This window comes from Populus trichocarpa, chromosome 15, assembly GCF_000002775.5.
Source record: "Populus trichocarpa isolate Nisqually-1 chromosome 15, P.trichocarpa_v4.1, whole genome shotgun sequence".
In the NCBI taxonomy this organism is placed as follows: Eukaryota; Viridiplantae; Streptophyta; class Magnoliopsida; order Malpighiales; family Salicaceae; genus Populus; species Populus trichocarpa.
In genome coordinates this window covers 5,516,243-5,541,697 of record NC_037299.2, presented here as the reverse complement: position 1 = coordinate 5,541,697, position 25,455 = coordinate 5,516,243, and the positions used below count along the sequence as shown (strand labels likewise).

General features: G+C 34.5%; 1 long non-coding RNA gene across 2 annotated transcripts; it reads left to right on the top strand.

The window, feature by feature from the left end:
• The first annotated feature begins 19,576 nt into the window (after positions 1–19,576).
• Positions 19,577–24,768, top strand: LOC127904358 (uncharacterized). 2 transcript variants are annotated; one of them, XR_008057444.1, is made up of 3 exons: positions 19,577–20,534; positions 20,897–20,977; positions 24,421–24,768. It is a non-coding gene; the product is annotated as an uncharacterized LOC127904358 (long non-coding RNA). The 2 variants fall into 2 exon arrangements; XR_008057443.1 differs by having other exon boundaries at positions 19,578–20,350.
• The last annotated feature ends 687 nt before the right edge of the window (positions 24,769–25,455 follow it).

Below are 25,455 nucleotides of genomic sequence, written 5' to 3'. Positions count from 1 at the left end.
TTAAGCTCTTTCATGATGAATCAAGCAACACCATACTTGGGGGCATTGTCGAGCTTGATAAACAACGAGTGCAATAATCATCCTAGATAGCCTATGATGGGCACTGGACTTACATTTGAGTGAAGGGCTGGCACACGAACGAGCTAGTGTATAGAAGAACAAAGAAGGCTTTGAATAGCAAACAAAGGCACGCTATGACAATGGAACATTAAAGAGGGGGGACCTATATTTCAAATCAGGTAAGGATGCATGCATGTCATCTAACCTCAAAACACTGCATCAAATATTTTTTGAATTGTTACAGGAAAAAACCTCAATGAAGTCCAGCAAGATTATGGAATTCTCAAAGAAAAATAAAGTTCAAACCCTATCACCAGGAAAAACAAGAAAAGCCTGCCATAAAGAAGATGAGATAAGCCCTACCATTAACAATTTCTCAAGGAAATGAGAAGATCAACCATGTCATCAGGAAGAGTTTTCAGGTCAATCCTACAATCAAGAAGCACCGAGTTTTCAAATTCAAGCAGGGGGGTGCGGCAGCAGGATAGGTGGGGGGCGGCTGGTTGGGTAGAGATGAATTTTAGGGTTAGGGTTTTTTGTGTTTTTCTCTAAATGTGCAAAATTGTCCCCCCCTCTTTTATGTGTTAAAGGCTACTATTTATAGGCAAAAATATTGCTAGGTCTCAAACTTGGTCCCTCAACTTCTTTTTTTGTAAATTTTGATTTTTCTTACATTTTGTGTATTTTTTTGAAAATGAGCAATATCAACATCGACTCAATGAGGAAAATCAATAATTTTTAAAAATGACGTGTTAAAAGTCGAACGCGTTCCAAAGATCTTTGAAAATTTAAATTCTTTTGAGACGATGCTAAAAATGCTAAAAAACGATGCAAATATATTTAAAAAAAACCTAATTTTTGGATTTTCATTGTTTTTCGCTATTTTTGGATTTTTTTCTGAAAATTTATCAAAACATGGGTCAAAAATTTGGTAGCAACAGATGCCCTCTCTTTACAATGCTTACGAAGCAAAACTCCTCAATGTTTTGCATAGTAAGCTTTGTAAAGAAAACTTGTCTTCTTGTCTTCCTAACTTGTTGAATATTCACTCATCTAAAGACCTAACTTCTCTCTCTCTCTCTCTCTCTCTCTCTCTCTCTCTCTTTTCTTTTCCGTTAACCTGAGATCCCATCTAGCGACCTCCTTTAACCAAAACCAAAGAAAATGTGCAGCTTAGTCAACCTGAAATCCCATCTGGCGATTTCCTTTAACCAAAGCTACCGGAGATCCCATCTAGCGACCTCCTAACCCGAAATAAAGAATGTGTGTAGCTCGGTTAACCTGAAATCTCATCTGGTGATTCCCTTTAACCAAAGCTACTGGAGATCCCATCTGGCGACCTCCTTTAACTAGAACCAAAGAATGTGTGTAGCTCGGTCAACCTGAAATCCTATCTGGCGATTCCCTTTAACCAAAGCTACCTGAGATCCCATCTGCTGACCTCTTTTAACCAAAACCAAATAAAATGTGTGTAGCTCGGTCAACCTGAAATCCCATCTGGCGATTCCCTTTAACCAAAGCTACCGGAGATCCCATCTAGTGACCTTCTTTAACCCGAAACAAAGAATGTGTGTAGCTCGGTTAACCTGAAATCTCATCTGGCGATTCCCTTTAACCAAAGCCACCTGAGATCCCATATGGCAACCTCTTTTAACAAGAACCAAAGAATGTGTAGCTCGATCAACCTGAAATCCCATCTGGCGATTCCCTTTAACCAAAGCTACCTGAGATCCCATCTGGCGACCTCTTTTAACCAAAACCAAAGAAAATATGTGTAGCTCGATCAACCTGAAATCCCATCTGGCGATTCCCTTTAACCAAAGCTACCTGAGATCCCATCTGGCGACCTCCTTTTAACCAAAACTAAAAAATATGTAAAAAGTGGTCTCATTGGAATGGGTGACCTACCCAAGTGGAAAGAATGTGAAAAGCGGTCTCGTTGCAATAGGTGACCTATCCAGATGGAAAAAATGTGAAGTGCGGTCTCATTATAATGGGTGACCTACCCGGATGGAAAGAATGTGAAGTGTGGTCTCATTGTAATGGGTGACTTACCTAGCTGGAATGAATATGAAGTGTGGTCTCGTTGTAATGGGTGACCTACCCAAGTGGAAGATGTCATGTGACAAGTGTGAAAAATGGGACTTACCTGGCAAAGTCCTGAAGGGATGACAGGAGAAGGGCTGGAAAACTTGGTGCTTCTTGATAATTCCCGGTCGCAGGATTTGAAAACTCGGGGCTTACCGATGGCAAGGTTGATCTTTTCATTTCTTTGAGATTTTTCTAATGGTAGGGTTCATCTCATCTTCTTTTTATTCCATGATCAAAACCGATTCTTTGTTATCATCTACGCAATGCTTCTTTCTTTTTCCACAATCTTGCTAGACCTCATTGAGGATTTTTCCTGTAACAATTCAAAAACAAATGGTGCAATGTTTTGAGGTTAGATGACATGCATGTATTCTCACCTGATTTGGAATATAAATCCCTCCTCTTTGATGTTCCATCGTCAAAAGGTGCCTTTGTTTGCATTCCAAAGCCTTCTTTGTCCTTCTGATTTATTGGCTTATCCGTGTGCTAGCCACCACTCAGCTGTAAGTGTCGTGCTTATTCAGGCTGTCCTCGATGATTACTGCTCTCGTTTCTTATCAAGCGTGATCGTGCCCCCAAGTGTGGTGTTGCTTGATTCATCATGAATGAACTTAACCGATCATTCATCTTCTAGATTATCTTGAGAATTGTTCTTTCATTGATTGTGCGCATCGTGCCAACAACCATCAAGATTGTCAATCGGTCATAAACTTGCCTCAAGCTGAAACAATACTCTTCAAGTATATGTTATCACCAGTCTTCTTGGAAACTATCTAGTCGTCCAGACATGTATCTTATAGCTTGCAGTACCTTGCAGTACAAGGCTCATCGTTGTAAGCTCAATGTTCTTCTCCATGGATTTGTCTCATCTTGTCGAATCAGATTGTGAAAAGAAATGCATTGGCATCATCAATGATGTTTATTTTATCACCCGTATTCATGCGATGAAGTGCACCTTTGAGCTCCAAAACAGATGGTCCCACAGTCAGTCTTGGTAGTGTGCATCTTTCTAACATTCATTCAACTATAACTATGCGATAACATTTGTCATTGCCATGTTTCAAAGGGTAACCCCCAAGATGAAGATATGAAGCTGTCCCTCAAGTGCAATGTTGTTTTCAATTGCTGCTGGAGTTCACTAGATCATGGAATGTTTTTGAACAATATTGCCCCCGGTGTGATCTAAATGTGTTCGTTCATTGATTATCTTTCTTTGAACCACATTGTCCTCCGTTCACTGATTCTTCTTTTAATCATCTTTCTTTGCCCCCCAGCTGAGCTGAATACTGTTTGTTTTCCTTCTTAGAGTCCACTGTATTGCCCCATGGTGTCTCAACTTTTCAAGGAATGTTGAGAAGAGTTGATGTCATTTCATGTCAAGGATTTCGCAGACTCAATCGATGTTCTTATTTGTTCGACAATCTTTCTTGTTCTAGAATCAAATCTCATATTTCAAAGGTCATGTATATTCAAGTCTAATTGTTGAAATGAAATCAAAGAGATATCAGTTTTGGAAAAGATCTTTTAAAATCAAGCTTTTTGGTCAAAGACCCAACACATGTCATTCAATGTAGTCCCTTAATTGTCTTGTATTTTGAAAACAGAAATCGACCTGCTGTAAGATTAAAATGGCCTTTCCCATAGTTCTTTGTGTCCACTTTAAACTCTGATTTTGGGTATATCTTTTTTATGGTCTGTGATGAGATGACATTTTTATGAAATTCAAAAACAAGATGCTGAGGCTAAAACTCAAGCTTTATCAAGAAAGGTTGTTTCTCTTCTTAGCACTTATTTTATCAGCATGCATAATAACCAATAGCTTAATTCATGAAGTCACGACCCTTATAGAAAAGCTCTTCAAGTTTTGAGAGCGCCATTTATCGGTTGAGATTGCTTACTTGATCGAAAAGGGCTTTTAAAAGCATGTAATGCAGGCTATGGTTCATGACTATGAAAGAAAGGGAAATTCACAAGCTCAAAAAGGTGTTTGAGGGTTTCAAAGACTTACGATCAACATCAACTATTCATCAATTCTCTTTCTCTTGTTGTCTTTGTAGGGAAAGTGACATATAACCTTGTTAACCTCAAATATCAGAATTCTCTTAACCTAGATCATAAAGCAAATCCAACTTCTTCCTTAATGAATAACCAATCTACTCATTAAAGGCTTTATCATTGATACCAAAAGATAATGTTTGTAACTCGGTATTTTTTTCTAGTATTGACTTTTGGCGTATGCTGTGTCTTTTCTTAATTGAAACCTCTTTTGCTCTTTCTAGACTTGATAGGCGTTTTCCTCCCTTAATCTTTGACTTGCCTTTAAGTGTTGGCAATTTCCACTCTTTTTCTTTCTCTTTTTTTTTAGCCTTCCTCAAAGTTTTCTCACATGCCCTCAGTCTATGGTTTCTTTCTTTTAGCCCTCTCTTAATTGTTGGACTTTTGTTCTTAGCCTTCCCCTTATCCATTGATTCTAACATTGTCTTATCTTTGCTAACAAAAATCTCTTATTTGCCCCCAATGTGGGGTGTGATCCTGGTCAGGGTTTCTTTTGAAAAGAAATATTCTATTAGGCTCAAATGGGGATTACAAGGGATATATATCTTTAGAAAGTGAGGGGATATCAAAGATGGCCTTTTATCATTTCAAGCAAGGTCGGTTAGAACCGATAAATTTAGACCTCATCCAGTGTAATGATTTGGACTTATAAGAATCATGATTCGCGAGTTCATAACTACTGAATTCACTACATGTCATTATGCATACTGCTAAAATTTAGCTACACGGTGGGTTGTTCAATTTTATTTGTGAGCTCAAAATTTTTTTGGTCACCCAATACCATTTTAACGAACATCGAGTCATTTCTGCAATCAAAATACTTTTAATCTTCAAGATTGATTAGCCTTAATTTTGCATGATGGAGTTTGATCAAAATATTTTGTCAAAATACCCTTTGAAAGAAGCATCTCTTGATTTCAAAACAACAGGAAGACAAAGGAAAGACATGTTTCGTTCAAGGATGAGATGTGACCCCAAAACAAAATGCAAAATGGCAAAAATCCATAACAAAATGATTGACAATTCAGCATCATTCTTGGATCATCTTTTTTTGCAATATTTGTGCTTGGCCAAGCATTTTTTATCTTTTGTCAATCTAAGGATGTTCTGGTGACCATATGATTGATGACATCATCTTTCACAAACTCAACTTGCTTCTTGCTCACCATCATCCAGTCTCGATTCTTGAAAATTTGCAAATATTCAAGTGAATGGCCCAAGACCCCACCATGATATTCACATCTCTTGTGTGGACCATACAACCTAGAAATAGTGGTTGTATGGGATTTAACAGAATCGAGGCAACAAGTCTGGAGTCTGACATATGCTTCAGGATCATCTTCTGATTCATCTCTCATCATTTTTCTAGCACCCATGGTATAACCTTCAATCTTCCCCATCTTTATAGCTTGCTCAATTTCTTCGACAATCCTCACAATATCATGTCAATCTTTCAATGTTGTTGTACTTGTCTGAGGATTGTTGGAAACCTTTCAAGGTTGTTAGGTAATCTTAGTAGCGCACAACACCACCACTGCCGACGTGTGGAATCACACATTATCTCTACTAAGGGAGAAAATGATGACCATGAATCTCCTCTATTTCCTCTTCAATTCCTCTTGAACGGTGCGGCAAACAGACACCTGTAGAGGGAGTTCTGCTCTGTTGAAGTTTCATTCTTCTTCATGTTTTTTAGTCTAGGCATGTCTCTTCTCTTTACTTCTCTGTTTCAATGCTAACACTGGTAGGAGAAAAATCATAGATGATCTGAAACTACTATATTCCTTCTTGGATTCTCCACTGGCAGATCCATAAACAGATCTCTGCAAAGAGAGCTTTGCTACATTGAAGTTTAATGCCAAATCATGTTTTTCAGATCAACATCATGTGTTGCTGGACTGGAAAAGGGAGTTCACATCAGATGTGGCTGGAAAGAAGGCCTCTGCTCATGGCGTGAAAGGTTGACAGCTATTGGGTGCTATTGAAAGTTGTGGAGTCGATGAACAATTAACAGTGCAGCTGAACCAAAAAAGAGATTGTCTTTTGTTGATTATTGAAGGCGTTGTTGCTGTTTATGACCGAAATGAAGGAGAGGTGGTGCCACTTCAGTGTTTATGGCCCCTACTGGTGGAGTGCTGAGGAGAAAAGAGTTCATTATTTTTCCTTGTGTGGGACATGGACTGACAGTGCTTCCACAAGAGGTTGTGCAGACATTCCCCTTCCACTCTTGAAGTTCAGCGCTTGTTCAAGCAGATCGAGTTTAGCTACTTCACATTTGATGCTCTCAATTTCCTTTAGACAATGACCCTCTTATTGGACCCCCTTCTTTATTTTCCAGTATAGTAGACCTCGGGTGAGGGAACCAACTTTTCATCCGAGTGCATGCATGACAAATGTATGAGCATGTAATCTATATGATGAACTCGCCCTTCGAGGGGTGACATATGGTCGTAACTCTTGTATGATGAAACAAGAATCGTGATTCTTGCCCAAACTCTACAATGAAAATTTTCTGAGTGACGACCATTGTGTCACCCACAAGTCTTGAGTTCAAGATGCTTCAAGAAGGGTTTGCCCTAATGCAAATAACGATAACACATACAACCTAAGGACAAGTTCTATTCATTATATGAACATGGGTAGATTTTTCTATCTAGTCTTAAAAGGGTCTCATATCTGTCCAGTGACGATCTTCGTAAAGACAATATATGGGCGTTGCGAGAAATGGTTAAGGTACGCATACCCACCATTACCAAGCAGGCACTCAGATTTGAGTTGGGTGTTTCACATATCTGAACCCTGACCAATAGTTATAGGGCAGATCGCTAATTCTCCACCTAACCTAAAAGCTTGTGTGTGCTTTCAAAAATAAATGCATGTGATGCATGAGACAATTCTACAAAATGCATGGATAAAACAAAAAAAAAAAGATAAAAATGCAAAAACATAAACACATCAAATACGCAAAGCTTAGTCCAATATTGTTAGAAACAGTATCTTCCCCAGTGGAGTCGTCATTCTGTCGCACGTCACCCGCGCGACTTCTGTTGGCTTTTTTTTTTTTTTGCTTGTTCTTTGGGAGTTGCCACCTAGTAATTAAATTGGGGGCTACTAGGAAACCCGGGTGTACTGGTCTTGTCAGAGATTCACGGGTAAGGGACTGGTTGTGGTTAGGGAAGGTATTAGCACCCCTAACGCACCCTACCTGAGGTAAGCTGCTTCGTGGCTTTGATGTGTTAAAGAAGTTTTAAAAATTTTATCTTTTCATTGAATATTAGAAATACAACTTACGTATAAGTTCGTAATCCTTTATCGTGAGCAAATCAAAATATTAAATTCTTCTTTTGCCTTTGCGATTTTATCATAAAATAAATAAATAAAACATCTATAAAACAAATACAAACACACACCTTCACTTTTACTATATTTTTTTTCTTTTTTTCCTTTTTTTATATACACACTACAAATTATAAAAATTCAACAACTAAACAATTTAAAAAATTACAAAATAAACTCCTTAAAAATCCATAACAGTGCTGGGAAGCCTTCTGGAACCGCAGGAACAGTGCTGGAACAGTGGCGGCTCGTTGCTCCATGCGCCGCCGCCATTGGCGACGCGTGAGTTCACGCGCTGCCTCCGATGAAGGCAACAAAACCGGTGGATCGGGAACGTCTTCCTCTTCTTTGTCTCCCTACGCAGGCGGTGACCTGCAAAACAACCAAAAACGCAGCAAGCAGTTGATTTTAGTTTTTTTCTTTCTTGTTCACGGATCTGTTTGTTTCCGTTTTGGATTTGTTTTTCTCTTGGTTTCGCCTTCTTCTCTGTTTCAGGTGGCCGGCTGGCGAATGGGTTTCTGTCTACAGCGGCGCAACTACTGGTGGTCGATCTGTGCAAAGGAGAGCGGGTCGAGGGAAGCGGGGGTGACGGCTCTGTGGTGTGTTGCTGGAGGCTGGTTTGTGGGCACTGTTGAAGCTGGGTCGGCCGAGAGAGGGAAGAACGGTGGCTGGCCGAGAGAGCAAGAAGAAAAGGGAAAGTGCTAGGAGCAAGGGCCTTAGATGTGGCTAGTGGCTGTGGCTTGGAGGCGATGTCGCTGTGTTCGGCGGTGAAAGGAGACGCTGGTGCTGATGGCGAAAGGAAATGGGGAAACAATGGAGGTCGGTCTGTGGGGGGAAATGAATGGGTACGGCGGCCTTTTTTATTGGTTGGCTCCGGTGGTGTGAGGGAAGAGAGATGGCCCCGGGGGCTGCTGTTTTGGGGAGAAAAATTCAAGCAGGGGGGTGCGGCTGCAGGATAGGTGGGGGGCGGCTGGTTGGGTAGAGATGGATTTTAGGGTTAGGGTTTTTTGTGTTTTTCTCTAAATGTGCAAAATTACCCCCCTCTTTTGTGTGTGTTGAAGGCTACTATTTATAAGCAAAAATGTTGCTAGGTCTCAAACTTGGTCCCTCAACTTCCTTTTTTTGTAAATTTTGATTTTTCTTATTTTTTTGTATTTTTTTGAAAATGAGCAATATCAACATTGACTCAATGAGGAAAATCAATGATTTTTAAAAATGACGCGTTAAAAGTCGAACGCGTTCCAAAGATCTTTGAAAATTTAAATTCTTTTGAGACGATGCTAAAAATGCTAAAAAAAACGATGCAAATATATTAAAAAAAACTTAATTTTTGGATTTTCATTGTTTTTCGGTATTTTTGGATTTTTTTTCTAAAAATTTATCAAAACATGGGTCAAAAATTGGGTAGCAACATGGTGAATCCATTATCACCATTCTTTTTTCTTTTTTACAAAGCTTACAACGTAAAGTCTCTTGTGAGACTTTCTATCGTAAGCATTGTAAACGGGAGGCGTCAACTATATCATAACTCATTTCTGGGTTATTTCTCAAATTCATCTTTTTTCTTTTCAAAATAAAAAAATAAAGTAAAGACTAGTATTTTGGTAAAAACAAGCTGGGAGGATTTCAAATGTAGAAAAAATCAAACTGGAATTTTAGAAGGAATCAGGAAAATAATTGTACCCCATTTTACCCAAAACTAAAGAGACAATGCAGATTCAAGGGAAAATTAAATCATTATTGGTCGAATCAGCATAACAATTAAGCCTAAGAACATAATTAGATTTTTAATAGGCCAATTTGATTTAATCATGAGCCAAATTAAAGTTTAATTATGTTTGAGAATTAATTTTAGTATAATTAAAGGACTTAATTAGGTGCAAGGACTTAATTATACTTTAAATTGGTCAAATTAATTTTATTAGGGGCTTAATTAAGTTTGGGAGCCTAAATTGAGCTTAATTAAGAAGATTGAAATTTTAGAAGACCAAATTTAATTTTTACCAAGTCAATTGATTGAAATCAGTGGTAAATTTGCAAGAAAATCAAAGTTTTGAGGTTAATTAAGGGCTAAATTAAAGAAATTCACAGTCAAGAACCATTTTGAAAAAGGCACCGAACTCTGGGGACCCAATTGGCTGAAATCAAGGGTGAAATTGAAGAGATGTGAAAGTTTAATGGTCAATTAGGGGTTAAATTGAAGAAATCCAAAACCAATGACCAAAAGGAAAAAGACACTAAAATCCAGGGTTGAAATTGAAGTTTGTCTACTTAAGGAATTAAGAGAAATTAGGGGTTAAATAAATCAAGGGTGTAATTAAGAGAAATTATAAATTGAAGGATTAAAATGAACTTTACCAAAATGGAGCCATTTTGGGTTAACTGTTCATCTTTTTCTTCATATTTTCATCGAAAAGTTGCTCGAGTAGCCTCCTTTCTAAGACATTTAATGTTTCATCTCTCCACCAAATTTGACAAAACGTGCATGCAAACGATGGTCTGACATCTTACTACACCCTAGTGTGGTATGTTCTAGCTGATTGATGTCACAATGGTTGTGACACCGCCTCGAAGTGGCCAAGATGACCAGCCTTTTCCTACAAAAAATCTAACAGCCCATGATAACCACTTTGAAACCAATGGTTGGGATCCTTTCAGGTCAAATCAAGGGCCAAGATCTGGCACCATATGAGATAAAATATCCCTCTTTCACCCTCTATAAATAGGTGTGTTTTTTATGCAACCATATTATTCGATAGTTTCACCCACATTTAACTAGTGTTTTGCCTATGTTTTATATATAAAATGCCTTGATATTCTTTGTTTTATGTTTTGAAGGCACTTTTGGATGAAAGATGCAAAAAGAAGTAAATTGGAGGTAATTGGCAGATTTGATCGTCAGTCAATGTTTTGTGCATAGCGTGAGCTTTAAAGATCGAAATGAAGTGATTTCGGTGGAATTAAAAAGCTAACATCCATACATTTCTAGACATATAAGGCAAGAAAATATAATAAGGAAGAGCATGGAAATCACAGCCTTCAAAGTCAAATCTTGCAATCTGTCAGTGTTGACCTTCGGCCATTCCGACTTGAATATCTGGAGCTACAGAAGTCCAATTGATGCAAAATCAATTTTGTTGGATTCCTTACTCAAAGCCTATCAACGCAAAACATTTCAGCCAAAAATGATGTCATATAAGGGAGATATGATTTTTCAAAGATGACAACTGAATTTTACGAGCAAACAGGTTTCGTGAAGAAACGAGTCCAAATTACGTTCTGAAGCATCTAAACCGACATCCAAGTTTTTATTTCAGCAATTTAGCTCTTCTAAGCCAAAGCTTGAAGATTTCATGCAAGGCTATTTCTTTTTTTTTAGGAAAATAGTTATTGAACTACTTAAATATAAATTGTCTACTTAAGGGAGGACTATTTTGTAAAATAGAGACTAGGGTTTCCCAGGATATAAAAAGAATGGGAGAAGAGAAGGGGGGCAGCCAGCTAAGAAGAGAAAAACACCCCCTTCCTCTAAGAAACCCAAAATCATGCATTCCTCCTTCTTTTTTATTAGTTGTTCAACAACCATGCACGGCTAAACTCTTTTTTCTTGGTTGCAAGGACACGAAAACCTTCGAATTTCAAGAACTGTGAGATTTATTTTACCTTTTCTTTTCAGTTTTATATGATGAATATGTTTGTTCTCCTATGCTTATTTTTCCTATGATTTTTTATTTTAATTGTTAGAGCGGACTCTAAATTATTATTGTAAACAATCTATTACTAAGTTTGATATCAAAACCAAAGTTGTGGTATATGAACTTGTGAAGCAACTGAGTTTAATAATTGTGGTGGATCTACGTTATTAATCTTAGGGAGAACATTCAATCAAATCAAACATAGACTGCGGACATTTATGTTTTCTTGATTAATCAACTTATCTAGTTCTTAAGGCTGCCATTGAATTAAATTAGTAGTGCGGACATTGTGGTTGTTTGATGCTTAGGGTTAGTTATACGGCGGATCCGTCAACTAACTAATGTTAAGAAGAGATAAATATTCAGAATATAAATTGATGTTTTGTTTCCATGATCAGTTCTGATTTCCGTAGGTGGATGTGTGCTTGCAACCAAGGTTTGTTCTCTTGATAATTTTCTGATTTTATTAAATTTCATTTGATAGTTTTCTGTTTTCTTTTGCTTTAGCCTAGATAACGTCCAAACCCCCCCCAAATTGCATATCACCTAGCATAAAAATCTGACTTGAACCTTCCTCGTGGGATCGACCCCTTGCTTGCTCTATACTATCTTGTGTGTTGTGTTTGAAGCAAGGGTAATTAATCAGCGAAACAACTTTTGGCGCCATTGTCGGGGAAGTAATTTTAGTTGATTCTTGTTCTATTATCTTTATTTGCTGTGATTGTTATTTATTTTTCTGAAGAAAAAAAGAGAAACATATTTTTTTTCTTGTTGCGGTACTGTTCATTTACGACAGCGGTACTGTTCAAAATAGATTTTTTGGTGGAATTAGGTATCAACCGAATTTTACTGTTTTCTAGGGTTTTTAGGCAGTTTTAGTTTTCTAGCGTAGCATTTTCGAACAATTTGCTTTGTTTTCGATCTCTTGTGTGGCTGGTTTTTTTTTAGTTTTCTTGACGATTTATGCCTGTAACCTATTCTACTAACCAGAGTCAAGTGCAGGTGGATCTCAAAATAGAAAACACTTTATGCAGGTTACGAAAGGAAGCTCGCGTCAACACCATGGATGTTGAACAACAACAAACACTCAAGGAACTTGCTGCTCCTAACGTGGAAAATCAACCATTGTGCATCAACATCGACAATAATATAAACTTCGAGCTCAAATCTGGTTTTATACATTTGCTACCAACATTTAATGGTCTTACAGGTGAAGATCCCCATACTCATCTCAAGGAGTTCCATATGGTTTGCGTTGGCATGAAACCAAATGAAGTTGACGAAGAACAGATTAAGTTGAAAGCTTTCCCTTTCTCTTTAAAAGGGGCAGCAAAGGCATGGTTTTTCTCTATTCTCCCAGGTTCCATTGGAACTTGGAATGCCATAAAGAAGATTTTCCTTGAAAAGTATTTCCCAGCATCTCGAGTTGCCAACATAAGGAAAGAAATATGTGGGATTCGACAATCTTATGGAGAGACACTTTCCAAGTATTAGGAAAGATTTGAGCAACTGTGCATTCAATGCCCTCACCATCAGATACCTAATCAACTGCTCATTTAATATTTCTATGAAGGACTGATGCCTACTGACCGTAGTATCATTGATGCGGCAAGTGGAGGGGCATTGGTAGATAAGACACCCGAGGCTCACGCCAATTGATCTCAAATATGGCAACCAACTCGAAACAATTTGGCACGTGTGGAGACTTCGCAAACAAACGAGTAAATGAGGTAAGTATTTCTAACCTTGAAAATAAAGTTAATGATTTTACTTCTCTTGTGCGTTCTTTGGGTTGTGGAAATGCACAGTAGGTGAAAGTTTGTATCATATGTTCCTTACAAGGACATACCTTAGATATGTGCCCAACAATGCAAAAAGATTACATTGAACAAGTTCATGAAGTTGATGGAGGATTCAACGGACAACCCCAGCGTAAATATGATCCCTTTTCCAACACGTACAATCCCGGATGGAGAGATCATCCAAACTTATGCTATGGGAACCCACCTTAACAAGGCAATCAAGGCCGACAGTTCCATCCCCATGGATTTCAATCCCAACAGAATTATCAAGCGAGACAACCCCCTCCATTCACAAACTCCAATGTTATGGGATCGTCATCCAGTGATGATCTTCATGAGATGATGAAAACTTTGGCTTCTAACACTGTGACCTTGCAACAAAATGTCATATCTTTTCAACAAGAAACAAGGTCACGTATTCACAACTTGGAGAAGGAAATGGGGCAAGTAGCTTCAAGTGTGGGGAAATTGGAAGCACAAATGAATGGAAAATTGCCCTCCCAAGCATTGAATCCAATAGAGAATGTTAGTGCGATCATGCTGCGAAGTGGGAAAGAACTTGAAGAGAAAAGGTCGAAACAAATTGAGATGGAGAAAGAAGAAGAGATAGAAACCGAATTGAGTACAAAGAAGGAACATCCTCCTCCTCCACAAACTGAAACATCGATCAACACTCCAAAGGTAACTCCCCACTTAATGAATTCTAGTTTTAAAACAATTCCACCTTTTCTTGTGAGTTCTTCTAGGTCAAAGAAAGAGGACAAAGAAAAAGAGATTTTAAAGGTTTTCAAGAAAGTAGAACTCAACATTCCTTTGTTTGATGCTATCAAGCAAATTCCCAAGTATGCCAAATTCTTGAAGGAGTTGTGTACTACCAAGAGAGCTTTCAAACTGAAAGGTCATGAAATGGTAAGTATGGGTGAAGTTGTATCTACTGTTGTTCAAAAGAATATGCCTTTGAAGCAAAAAGACCCAGGTGCGTTTACTATCCCATGTGTTATTGGTAATGCTAGTTTCAAAAGGGTCTTGTGCCATTTAGGTGCATCCATTAGCGTTATGCCTAAACATGTTTATGATTCTCTTAGTCTTGAGCCTTTGAATAAATCTAGCATTGTAATACAACTTGCGGATCGTAGTTTTGTTTACCCACTTGGTGTGATAGAAGATGTCCTAGTCAAGATTGATAGTTTGGGCATTCCATGTGACTTTTATATTCTTGATATGGAACATGATTCTTGTGATTTATCAAACAACACTCCTATATTGTTTGGGAAACCATTCTTGAAAACTGCCAATATAAAAATTGATTGTGGCAAGGATACTTTGTCTATGGAGGTAGGAGATGAAAAAATTGAATTTAATTTTCATGATGCAATGACATAACCTTATAGCAATGTTTATTCTATCACATGTTATGACCAAGTTGATAAGTGTGTGCAGCAAGTTTGTGATTTTGATAGTGAAGATGGATTAAGCGTAGCTTTGAGCTATGGCTATGATTTTACCAAGATAGAAGAGATGGAGAGGCATATATATGTGTTCCCCAAAATGTGCATGGATCAGCATTGGCTTTGCAAGCTTTGCAAATTGTTCCCCATTATGTAGGAGTGATTTACCCCATCACGGATAGTAAATGGGTGGCGCCTATCCTTTTGGTACTTAAAAAGACAGGAATCGCGTTGGAAGAGATTCGGAATGATGCCTATGAGAATGCAAGGATTTACAAAGAAAAAACTAAGAGTTTTCATGACCGAATGATTACAAGAAAAGAGTTTCATATTAGAGACAAAGTCCTTCTTTATCATTCGCGTTTGAAACTTTTTCCTGGTTGGACGACAGAACTCACCGCTTCTGTGGAGTTAGTTGAACCAATCTATGAGGAATGAGCATGCCACATGTCGAGCCAATGACATAAAATAAAAGCACTTACTGGGAGGCAACTCAGCACACAAAAAAGTCAACTTGGCATATATTTGAGAGATTTAAACACATAAGCCCTAAACACATGAGTGTTGGATTGTATATCAATGAGAGGACCTATCACTTTGGCATGACATAGATTTTATTTAAATTCCAATGATCAATTGAGTTTTGAAGTTTGCATGTAAATAAATTCATGAAAATTTGTACTCTTTATCCTTCTTGATTGTATTATTGTTTATAATGCATATATTCTTGGATATTGATGGGAGATTAGGAGATTAGTCATAGTGATTTGATTTAATTTAATTTCAATTTAATGTTACCTATCCTTTCTCTAGGACGAGCAAGAGCTAAGTGTGGGGGTATTTGATGCAACCATATTATTCGATAGTTTCGTCCACATTTAACTAGTTTTTTGCCTATGTTTTATATATAAAATGCCTTGATATTCTTTGTTTTATGTTTTGAAGACACTTTTGGATGAAAGATGCAAAAAGAAGTAAATTGGAGGTAATTGACAGATTTGACCGTCAGTCAATGTTTTGTGCAGAGCGTGAGCTCTAGAGATCGAAATGAAGTGATTCCAGTGGCATTAAAAAGCTAACATCCATACATTTCTGGGCTAACATCCATACATTTCTGGACATATAAGGCAAGAAAATATAATAAGAAAGAGCATGGAAATCACAGCCTTCAAAGTCAAATCTTGCAATCTGTCAGTGTTGACCTTCAGTCATTCCGACTTGAATATCTGGAGCTATAGAAGTCCAATTGATGCAAAATTAATTTTGTTGGATTCCTTACTCAAATCCTATCAACGCTAAACATTTCAGCCAAAAACGATGTCATATGAGGGAGATATGATTTTTCAAAGATGACAATTGAATTTTACGAGCAAACAAGTTTCGTGAAGAAACGAGTCAAAATTACGTTCCGAAGCATCTAAACCGACATCCAAGTTTTTATTTCAGCAATTTAGCTCCTCTAAGCCAAAGCTTGAAGATTTCATGCAAGGCTATTTCTTTTTTTTTTAGGAAAATAGTTATTGAACTACTTAAATGTAAAATGTCTACTTAAGGGAGGACTATTTTGTAAAATAGAGACTAGGGTTTCCCAGGATATAAAAAAAAAATGAGAGAAAAGAAGGGGGGCAGCCAGCTAAGAAGAGAAAAACACCCCCTTCCTCTAAGAAACCCAAAATCATGCATTCCTCCTTCTTTTTTATTAGTTGTTCAACAAACATGCACGGCTAAACTCTTTTTTCTTGGTTGCAAGGACACGAAAACCTTCGAATTTCAAGAACTGTGAGATTTATTTTACCTTTTCTTTTCAGTTTTATATGATGAATATGTTTGTTCTCCTATGTTTATTTTTCCTATGATTGTTTATTTTAATTGCTAAAGCGGACTCTAAATTATTATTGTAAACAATCTATTGCTAAGTTTGATATCAAAACCAGAGTTGTGGTATATGAACTTGTGAAGCAACTGAGTTTAATAATTGTGGCGGATCTACGTTATTAATCTTAGGGAGAACATTCAATCAAATCAAACATAGACTGCGGACAGTTATGTTTTCTTGATTAATCAATTTATCTAATTCTTAAGGCTGCCATTGAATTAAATTATTAGTGTGGACACTGTGGTTGTTTGATGGTTAGGGTTAGTTATACGGCTGATCCGTTAACTAACTAATCTTAAGAAGAGATAAATATTCAGAATATAAATTGATGTTTTGTTTCCAAGATCAGTTCTGATTTCCGTAGGTGAATGTGTGCTTGCAACCAAGGTTTTCTTTGAAATGTTTCTTAAAAAAATGAAAATTAAAAAAAAATCTCAAAACTTTTAAATTCATTTCCCCTTTCAAAAAACAAAAATATTTTGTTTTCATGCATACAACCAAATCCTAAAAGTTTTCCAAGCATATTTTTATGAAAAGAACAAAAAAATTGCATCTTTCTCATGTTTTAAAAATGTAAAAAAAATATCGTAACTAGTTTATGGTTATTCATTAGAATTTGACCAAAATATCAAAAACTCTTCACTAATTATTTTGTTCATTTTATATTAGAGTTTAGATGTAGACTTTAATATTTGAGGGTGTAGAACTACACAGTAGAGTACACCTTTAGGTATTAAAGATATAAAGTACAAAATAAATGTGATGCTAAAATTTGGACTTCAACCAATAAGGTAAAGACTCTCTCACGAATGAAGATATATTTTAGACCTTAGAAAAGACCAATAAATAGAAACTTGACCTAGAAAAACAATCAAACAACAATGCAGCTTTCCTGAAGTAGGGTGCACTAGGGGTGATGCGTCTTCTCCTTTCACAACCAGTCCTTCACTCAGACTCTTGCAGACCATAGGTTTTCTAATAACCATAATACTAGGTGGTGACTCCTGAACCTTAATCATAATTGTATGATTAGACTCAAAATCCTTTCCTTTGCCAACAACAACACCTCTCAGGAGACACTTTTAGTGCGCCATTTCGACGTCGCCCTGCGACACCTTCCATCCCATCATGTGAATGATGTCACATGCTTAGCAGTTTTTGGAGATATAAATAACTTTTGAAGCCCTATGAATGATTGCATAGTATCTTAATTTTTTGTTTGCGATAAATGTCCTTTCTCTACCATTATTAGGGTTATACCGAGCATGATAAAAGATTTTTCATTTTGTGAAATTTGCATATTCACTGTTGTACAACACGCAAAAGTTTAGACATGTATTAATTTTTTGGTATCCTAGGCCAAGAAATAACAGATAATTTACCGTGAGTTGTACACTCATCCCATAATAGTTTAACAAAATCTTTTAAAAAGTTTAGAAACCCTAGTTGCATCTACATTTGGTTCTTCATCTAAAATGATATTACGTGAGCCTTTACCTAAATAATCTTGATTCATTCTCATTGTATCCATCATCATACTCTTATAAAGATTAATATTATCATCCGCAAACTCATATGTTTCTAAAACTAGAAGGTAAGCCAATCATCCTTTCTAACATTATTTTGTAAGGAACATAGGATTCTTCATATACAAACTAATATAATTATTTCTCGATGAACCCTTTTTTAAGTATATGCATTGTCAAAACATTTTTATGGTGAAACTTTTTATTCTTACACTTCGCACATGGACATATAATTTTACCCCTACTAATATTTTTTGGATTAGAAAGTATAAAGTTAATAAGAACCTCAATTCTTTTAAGATAATCTTGCCTATAAAACCCTTCGAAAGAGTCTCGATATATTCAAGAATGATCACCCATCACTTATAAACATATATAGAATATTGATGATAACATTTATTAATAATGTAACTACCAACTCAAAATTCAAATAATTATTCAAAATTAATTCATAATATAATAACTAATTATCATTTCTACACAAATTCAACTTTACTTCATAATGTGAACTAAACAATAAAATTAACAACAAATAATTAGTACCCAATTAATTATCTATTATTTGTTCAATTCAAACTTTTTCAATCAAAATTAATATCTTTTAATTATTATCAATTCAAAAAAATCATTTTCCTTAAATTTCCTCACATTTCCAACATGATAATATAATTGATAAAATGTAATTGATACTCATTAAATAACTCATCATTTCTTCAATTATAACACACTTAAGTTTGAAAATCAAAATCAATTTCATCAAATGACAAATAAAATCAATTTTTTCAAAATCTCAAACAAATCATACATTAATACAACAACATTCTCTATAAATGTTTTTGCAACACACTTAAATATACAATCAAACTATAAATAGTACAAAAACAATTCAATAAATTAACCCAAAATATAAATTGGTTATAAAGAAAATGAGTAGGTTTGCTTACTTAATATAATGAAGTTTCATAGAAATTGAACAAAGAAAGAGATGTTGGCATTATTTATAGATTTAGGTAAACGGTAGCAGCTTGAGATGACTGGATTTGTGAGAAAATAAGAGAGGAAGCTGCTTTTTTATGGGCAAGTACAAGACAAAGAAAGTGTATGTGTATTTCATTGATGAAAAATATTTACGTATCAAATTTTCTATGAAGTTGTTGATGAAATGTTTATTATTTTATTATTTTTTATATTCCATTAGTAATCACCAATTTTTTTTTGTCATTGTTTATGTCAAAAATTACTGACAAAATAAATTTTGTCAACTTTTTTGTTGCTATTTATTAATTTTTTGATAGTGAGTATTGATATACTTAATTTAATGATACTTTGTTTTTAAAAAATTCTTATTCTTTTTACCAATCTTTTCATATTATCTATTTCTTGTCTATTTCTTAAAAAAAATAGAAAATATAAGAACTATTAATTAATTTTTGAAACTAGAGGGACTATTTAATTCAATTTGAAAAACTAGAGAGACTAAATGCACAGTTTACTCACCTAGGAAAGGTTAGGTAACTAACATTTTGTAAATCCTATATTATATTTCCTGTGTGTCTGTGTTACTATGACACTGCTTTTCCTATTTCATTTTACATGTTCAATTTGCTAGCATACTAGTAGTCTAGTACTAGTAGCTTCTTCGGTATAGTTAAGTGAACAGCGTAGCCAATATATATAATGACTGATGGGATTTCTTGACACTAGTCTTTTTGTCTTTTTTGTCTACTTTCTTTCTTTGTCTTTGTTTTGTTCTCTCTTTCTGGGATTTTGTCTTCATCTTTACTTTAGGCGGACCATGTGTGAACAGAATAAGATGAAGAATTTGCAGAATTTAAGTTTAGTTAGTGAAATTAACCTTGGATACTATGAATTGACATTGCTTATCAGATTGTCTCTCTTATGTGTTACGAATGATTTCGCTACATTCTTGCTTTGAGGTGTTCAGTCTTGGCACATGTCATTATATAATATCTTAAGGCAAAATTCGTTTTCTACTGTCACAATATATTTGCATAACTTGGTTGTTTCGTCACTCAATGTCTTTCATTTTTCTTCCTTTTGTTTTCCTTTTGAAGGAAGTGAAAGCTAATAAGGAATGTTAATTTGTAGTTTGATGGGTGAGACTGTTGTTGTTCTTTAGCTGTATTTTGATGGGTGGCCTGATCAATGAGGTTTCAGAGGAGTCTTGTCGTTATGATGCTTTAATTCTTTTGCTATTGATGCTATCAGTTCGTAGTCGATTTTGTGTGTTCTTGCCTTTTACTCGAGTTTCATGGCTTGATCTGGTGTAGCTGCTGCAGCTGTGTTTTTGAAGTTGTTCTTTTGAGCTTTGGAGGTGCTGGCAGTGTTATCTCTGCGAAGAGGTAGCTGTTGGGATCGATTATGCTGGTTAATTCTCAAGTTCCTTGTTGTGCCTCGCAATTTCTTTCCTTGATGGGTGGATCTTGTGCTGTATTGCAAGGTGAGATAAATGTACCAAGCATTCCAGCTGAGCTACAGCTACCAAATTCAGACAACACATTGTAGACAGTTTCTGCTTGGGAATTAAGTTTCCTGTTGATCACGCTATGCTGAGTGGTTTGTGTTGTGGAATTTCAATATATTTGCTGCTGTGGTCCGTTGTCTTGTGGCGATGAAATTATATGGTATGGTGATATCTCTTGAATGTTGGCTAAATTTGGCTGTCGGCAGTGAGTGTTTGGAGAGGATATGGAAGTCGCTCTATCTCTCTTGTATATTGCTGCCTTGAATTATATATGGTTCTTGTCATCCGGGTACAGTGTGTGTGTGTGTGTGTGTGTTTTTTTTCTCCTGTTGTTGAATGGGGTCCTTTTGTCTTGAGAGTCTACTGTTAATACTTTGTGTCCACCATCCTAATGACTTCCTTAGTTTTTTTGGATGTATCTGCTAACGATTTCTAATAGAATTTGGTTTCTATTCATTAAAAAAAATTAAAATTGTGGGTGTAGTTTTGAGCTAACTGTATTCCATTACAATATCCTGACAGCATTATTTTCGACATGTAAAGCTCATATCGTGGAGAGGGAGCTATTACAGGACAATCCTCCGGCTGCCAACAATAGTCCAGGTAACAACCCAAACCTGTGCAGCTTAATTTAATTTTGGCTTTCACAGATACTGATCATTACTGGGTCTATATTTTCTTGAATGCACAAAATGAAAATTCTTGTGTATGCCATTAATTAACACCACTTTTTTTGAGTGCCTATGTCTTGGTGTCTTGTGTATTGGGAAACTTCTGGATCTTCAGTGGATGAAAATTGAAAGAGAGTTGGGATAGGAAAGAGATTTTTTTTTCTTTTTTAATGTAACTTCGACTGCTCCTTTTTGGTCTTGATGTGATAAAAGAAAGGTATACGGGGGCATGGGTTGGGAATTTTTAAGATGCAATTAGTCAAGACTGAAGATTCTAAGAGATTTTCATAGGTCCTAGGTTCAGAGTTTTTTCCATTTGCAGGACTGAAAAGATAAAAGGAACCCTAGCATGCACACATAGGTGAAATAGAATTGACTAGTAATTTAACCTGCTCTTGGTCACACTAAAATTCAATTTTAAAAAAAATATATATGTCAAGTTGTCAATGCATTTTTTTACATGAAAATAAACAAATTATAAATCGAAGAGAAGATGTATGTATTTAATAAAATAAATTGAGAATCCATTTAACATTACACCGTTAGTAAGATGTGAAGATAGTTTTGAAACAGAGAAAGAAAATGCCAATGTCTTAAATGTGTTTTATTACATTATGACTTTTTTGATTGAAAAATATAAAGATATTGATTATGCATATTAAATAAATTTTAAAAAATAACATAATCTAATAAACTAAGAAAGAGTTGTTGATGTCAATTAAATACTAAAATAAAAAATTAATATTTTTTATAAAAGCAAAAGAAAGACAAATATGCAAATATTTAATCTTGACTTTTCCTTTCAATTTATGTGCTTTTTATTTTTTTTTATTTTATCTTTGAGGTTATTTTTTCATACCAAGTACAAATGATTTTTATTTCTATAAATACATCATGCAAAGTAAGAAATATATATATATATATATATATATATATATATATATATATATATATATATATATAAAGGATATTAATTAAAATAAAAAATACAAAAAAAACTAGGCATAATTGAGCTTGACTAATTGCTTAAGAGCCCAAGCATGCTAGGCTTAAAGACTTAGGGCAACATGTTTAGTTTTTTTTATTTTTTTTTATAGAGTGGACAGCATGTTTTTTTTTTTTCCTTTTCTTTTTAATTGATAGGTCATTCACTATGCTAGATGATTTTCGTCACCTACAATCTTCCCCGATCACCAAAGATATTTGAGAAATCAGGGTTTAACTTTTAGGACCATAAAAACTCATTTTTCAAACTTTTTTTTACTCGTAATTACCTAAAAAACACCATTAGAGAATCAATAACAAATATATCAACATAAAATGCAAATAAATTGATTCAAAAAACAAAACCAAGCCAACAAATTTTCATTCTCAACTTCGATCTGTTTTTTTTTTGCTTTTTGTAAGATGAGGGGAAAACAAATCCTAATGGAACTTCTTTTATAAAATAAAACTCATTGACACCAAAAACAAACTTATCGGTCATTGAATCGTGGCTAATTAATGACTTTCTTTCTCATTTCTTTTTTTTTGGTGATCCATTTCTCTTCTTTATCTAACTTAAAGACTAAAATATAAAATAAATAAAGTTCTAGACAAAAATGTAAAAACTTAGAAAACAAAAATTAAAACAAAGAAAGAAATTGAAAATAAATAACTTTGGAGATCAAAAATGTCAAAAATGCACCAAAGCTACAATAGCGAAAAGGAAAAGAGTCAAAAGTTTGTATTTTTTAATGTTTTTAGATTATTTTGATATGATAATGTCAAAAATAAATTTTAATATATATATATATATTATTTTAATATTTTTTAAATAAAAAACACTTTAAAAAATAATTGTTATTATAATTTCAAACATAAAAGCAGCGGTATTAACTAATTCAAAGGTCAGGCCCATCATAGAAATATATATGTAGGGGCCTATATTGTTAGAATTTGAGTTCAAAATCTCTTTTTGGAGTACCTTATCTTCAAGTTTTTGCCCAATTTATTGTATCTATCGGCTACGCTGCCATTAATGTACAACCGTCAATCTCTTTTGGGCCTATGAAGGCGGAAGTGCTTTTTAAGTTTGTCCACTTTGGTTTTGCTCTCATTGTTCAAGACCAATGCTGTTTCAATCATAGGACATGGGGTTAGGAGAGTGTCCGTTTAAAAACAAAGGACATGGAAGCGAAAGACATGCTACTGTTAAGCAGGAAATCATAGAAGTTTATTTTGGGTGATTAATCTACTTCAAAATTATAAGTTCTTAGAATGTAATGAATAGTTGGCCTTGAATGTCGAAAAGTTAATAACCAAATAAGGTTATTAAGTTGGTATTGTGACGTAATTCGTAAGGACTTTCCCTCTAGTCTCTCTAATTGTAAGCGAGTAAGCTCCCTCTTGCAATCAATATTGAAGGAAGCTCTTCCTCCTAAAATATTTGCAAAATGTAATTCATAAAATGAAATTCATTTTATAATTTTATGAATAAAGAATTATAATTATTAAGAACTCAGTGATGTTTTATAATTTTTCTATTTGATTCAATAGGATGTGTTAAACTTTAGGTTTTTATTCTTTCATGCCTACAACTAAGCTAATTCTATTGTTATAGTATCAGTCCAATATGGAAAAAGAGTCTTGAAAAAAAAAAAAACCGATCACAAGAATATTACTAATAATATCTATTATCCAAAAAGAAATTCTTTCAGTTCTTTATCTCATTTTTCTTAATATTTAATTAAGTTGCTTTGCTAAAGATATGACTAATCATAGATAATCATATGATGAGATAATTTAGATGAGATAAAAAAATTTCTTCTCTTGAAATGTTAATTAAGAAAATAATTTAGAAAATAAATGCAAGTACAAAAATGAGTAATAATTAATTCAATGTTTTATTTGTTTGGGCTTGATTGCATCATAACTCTATAATTAATTAAGATTAGATTTATTGTTTGATGAACTACAACAATTCAGTGAATAACATCCGTAGCATTGCAAAAATTGGATAGGTTCAATCTATAACCCTCTAAAAAGATCTGTTAAATTCATAAAGTTTTTTGAAAATCTCTGAACAACTAGTAATTAAGGGAATTCCTTGTCTGTTCTTTGTAAAATACTCATTTGGACGTGGGCTTCATCTCCATCTTTAGAACCATGGAGCTACTAGCCAAATACATAAACATGTGCTGATGAATAACTAACCTGCAATGAATAGAAAAAATGAAGTAGTGCTATGAATGACCTAATATCATATATATATATATATATATATATATATATATATATATATATATATATATATATAAGAAGCTATTTATTGGAATTGTTAAAATTAGTTTGCAAGAAAAAGCTGATGCTAATCCAAGAATACCCATCTGGTAGGTTATTTTGTTTACTGCTGGTGATCAAAATTACACGGAGATCAATGGATATGAATAATAACACTTTGAATGAAGGTTGAAGACTGAGGTATTTTTTCCTTTCCTACATGCATGTTAGCTTCCTTGTTCAACAATCAATCTCAAAGGTCATTGGTGATTTGAATATTTACATTTACTAGCCATGAATAACACTTGTTGATGATTATTTTTGTTTCAAACCTTGCTATATAAATAGTTGAACAACGAAATAATTAAGTTGTTAATGTTCTATTTTTCTCTTTCTTGTTTGTATAGTATTATATATTAATGTGCTATTTTGCTAAATTGTGCTATGTTGAGAAATAAAATATGTGAGCATATTTAACGATCTATTCTATGTAGTGTTGTAAAGAATTTCAGATATTTATTAGATAATTTAGTGTTGAAGAACATAAATCTACTGCAATGTTTTTTTAGTCGAATTAATAGGTTCTCAAGTGTAATTATTCTCTGAGTATTGATTAAAATTTTCACTTGGTATAAGAAATATTTAATATAATAGCTAAAAATCACTAATTAAAAATATGTTTTCTTAGAGTGATAAAAGAAATGAGATGTGTTTTTTTATATGCAAAAAAAAGAGAAAAGGTAGAAATAATTAAGAAAAATGGTTTGAATCATGGAAGCTATCAAGAATAAAAAATAACCGCCACCATAAAAGAAAATCATGCGGGAAAACAATTAAATGATTAAAAGTAATAATGTAAGGACTCACGTAAGGGCCTGATTGCAAAATATTCTTTATTATAATAATGAAATTGTAATTTATAAAAATAGAAGGAGAAAAAAACTACTAAATTAAGGACTGAATAGCAAAAAAAAAAAAAAATGGACTACAATAAGTTTCTAATAAAAAATAGGTTGTAATTAAATTGAAACTTCTTAGAAACCATGTTAGTTAACGTTGCAGGAGTACAACTTCATATGCAATAGATAGAAACCAGAAAAAGTCCATGGCCTCTATATATCTTCGGTCTATTGATGGTAGGCCTTGTGT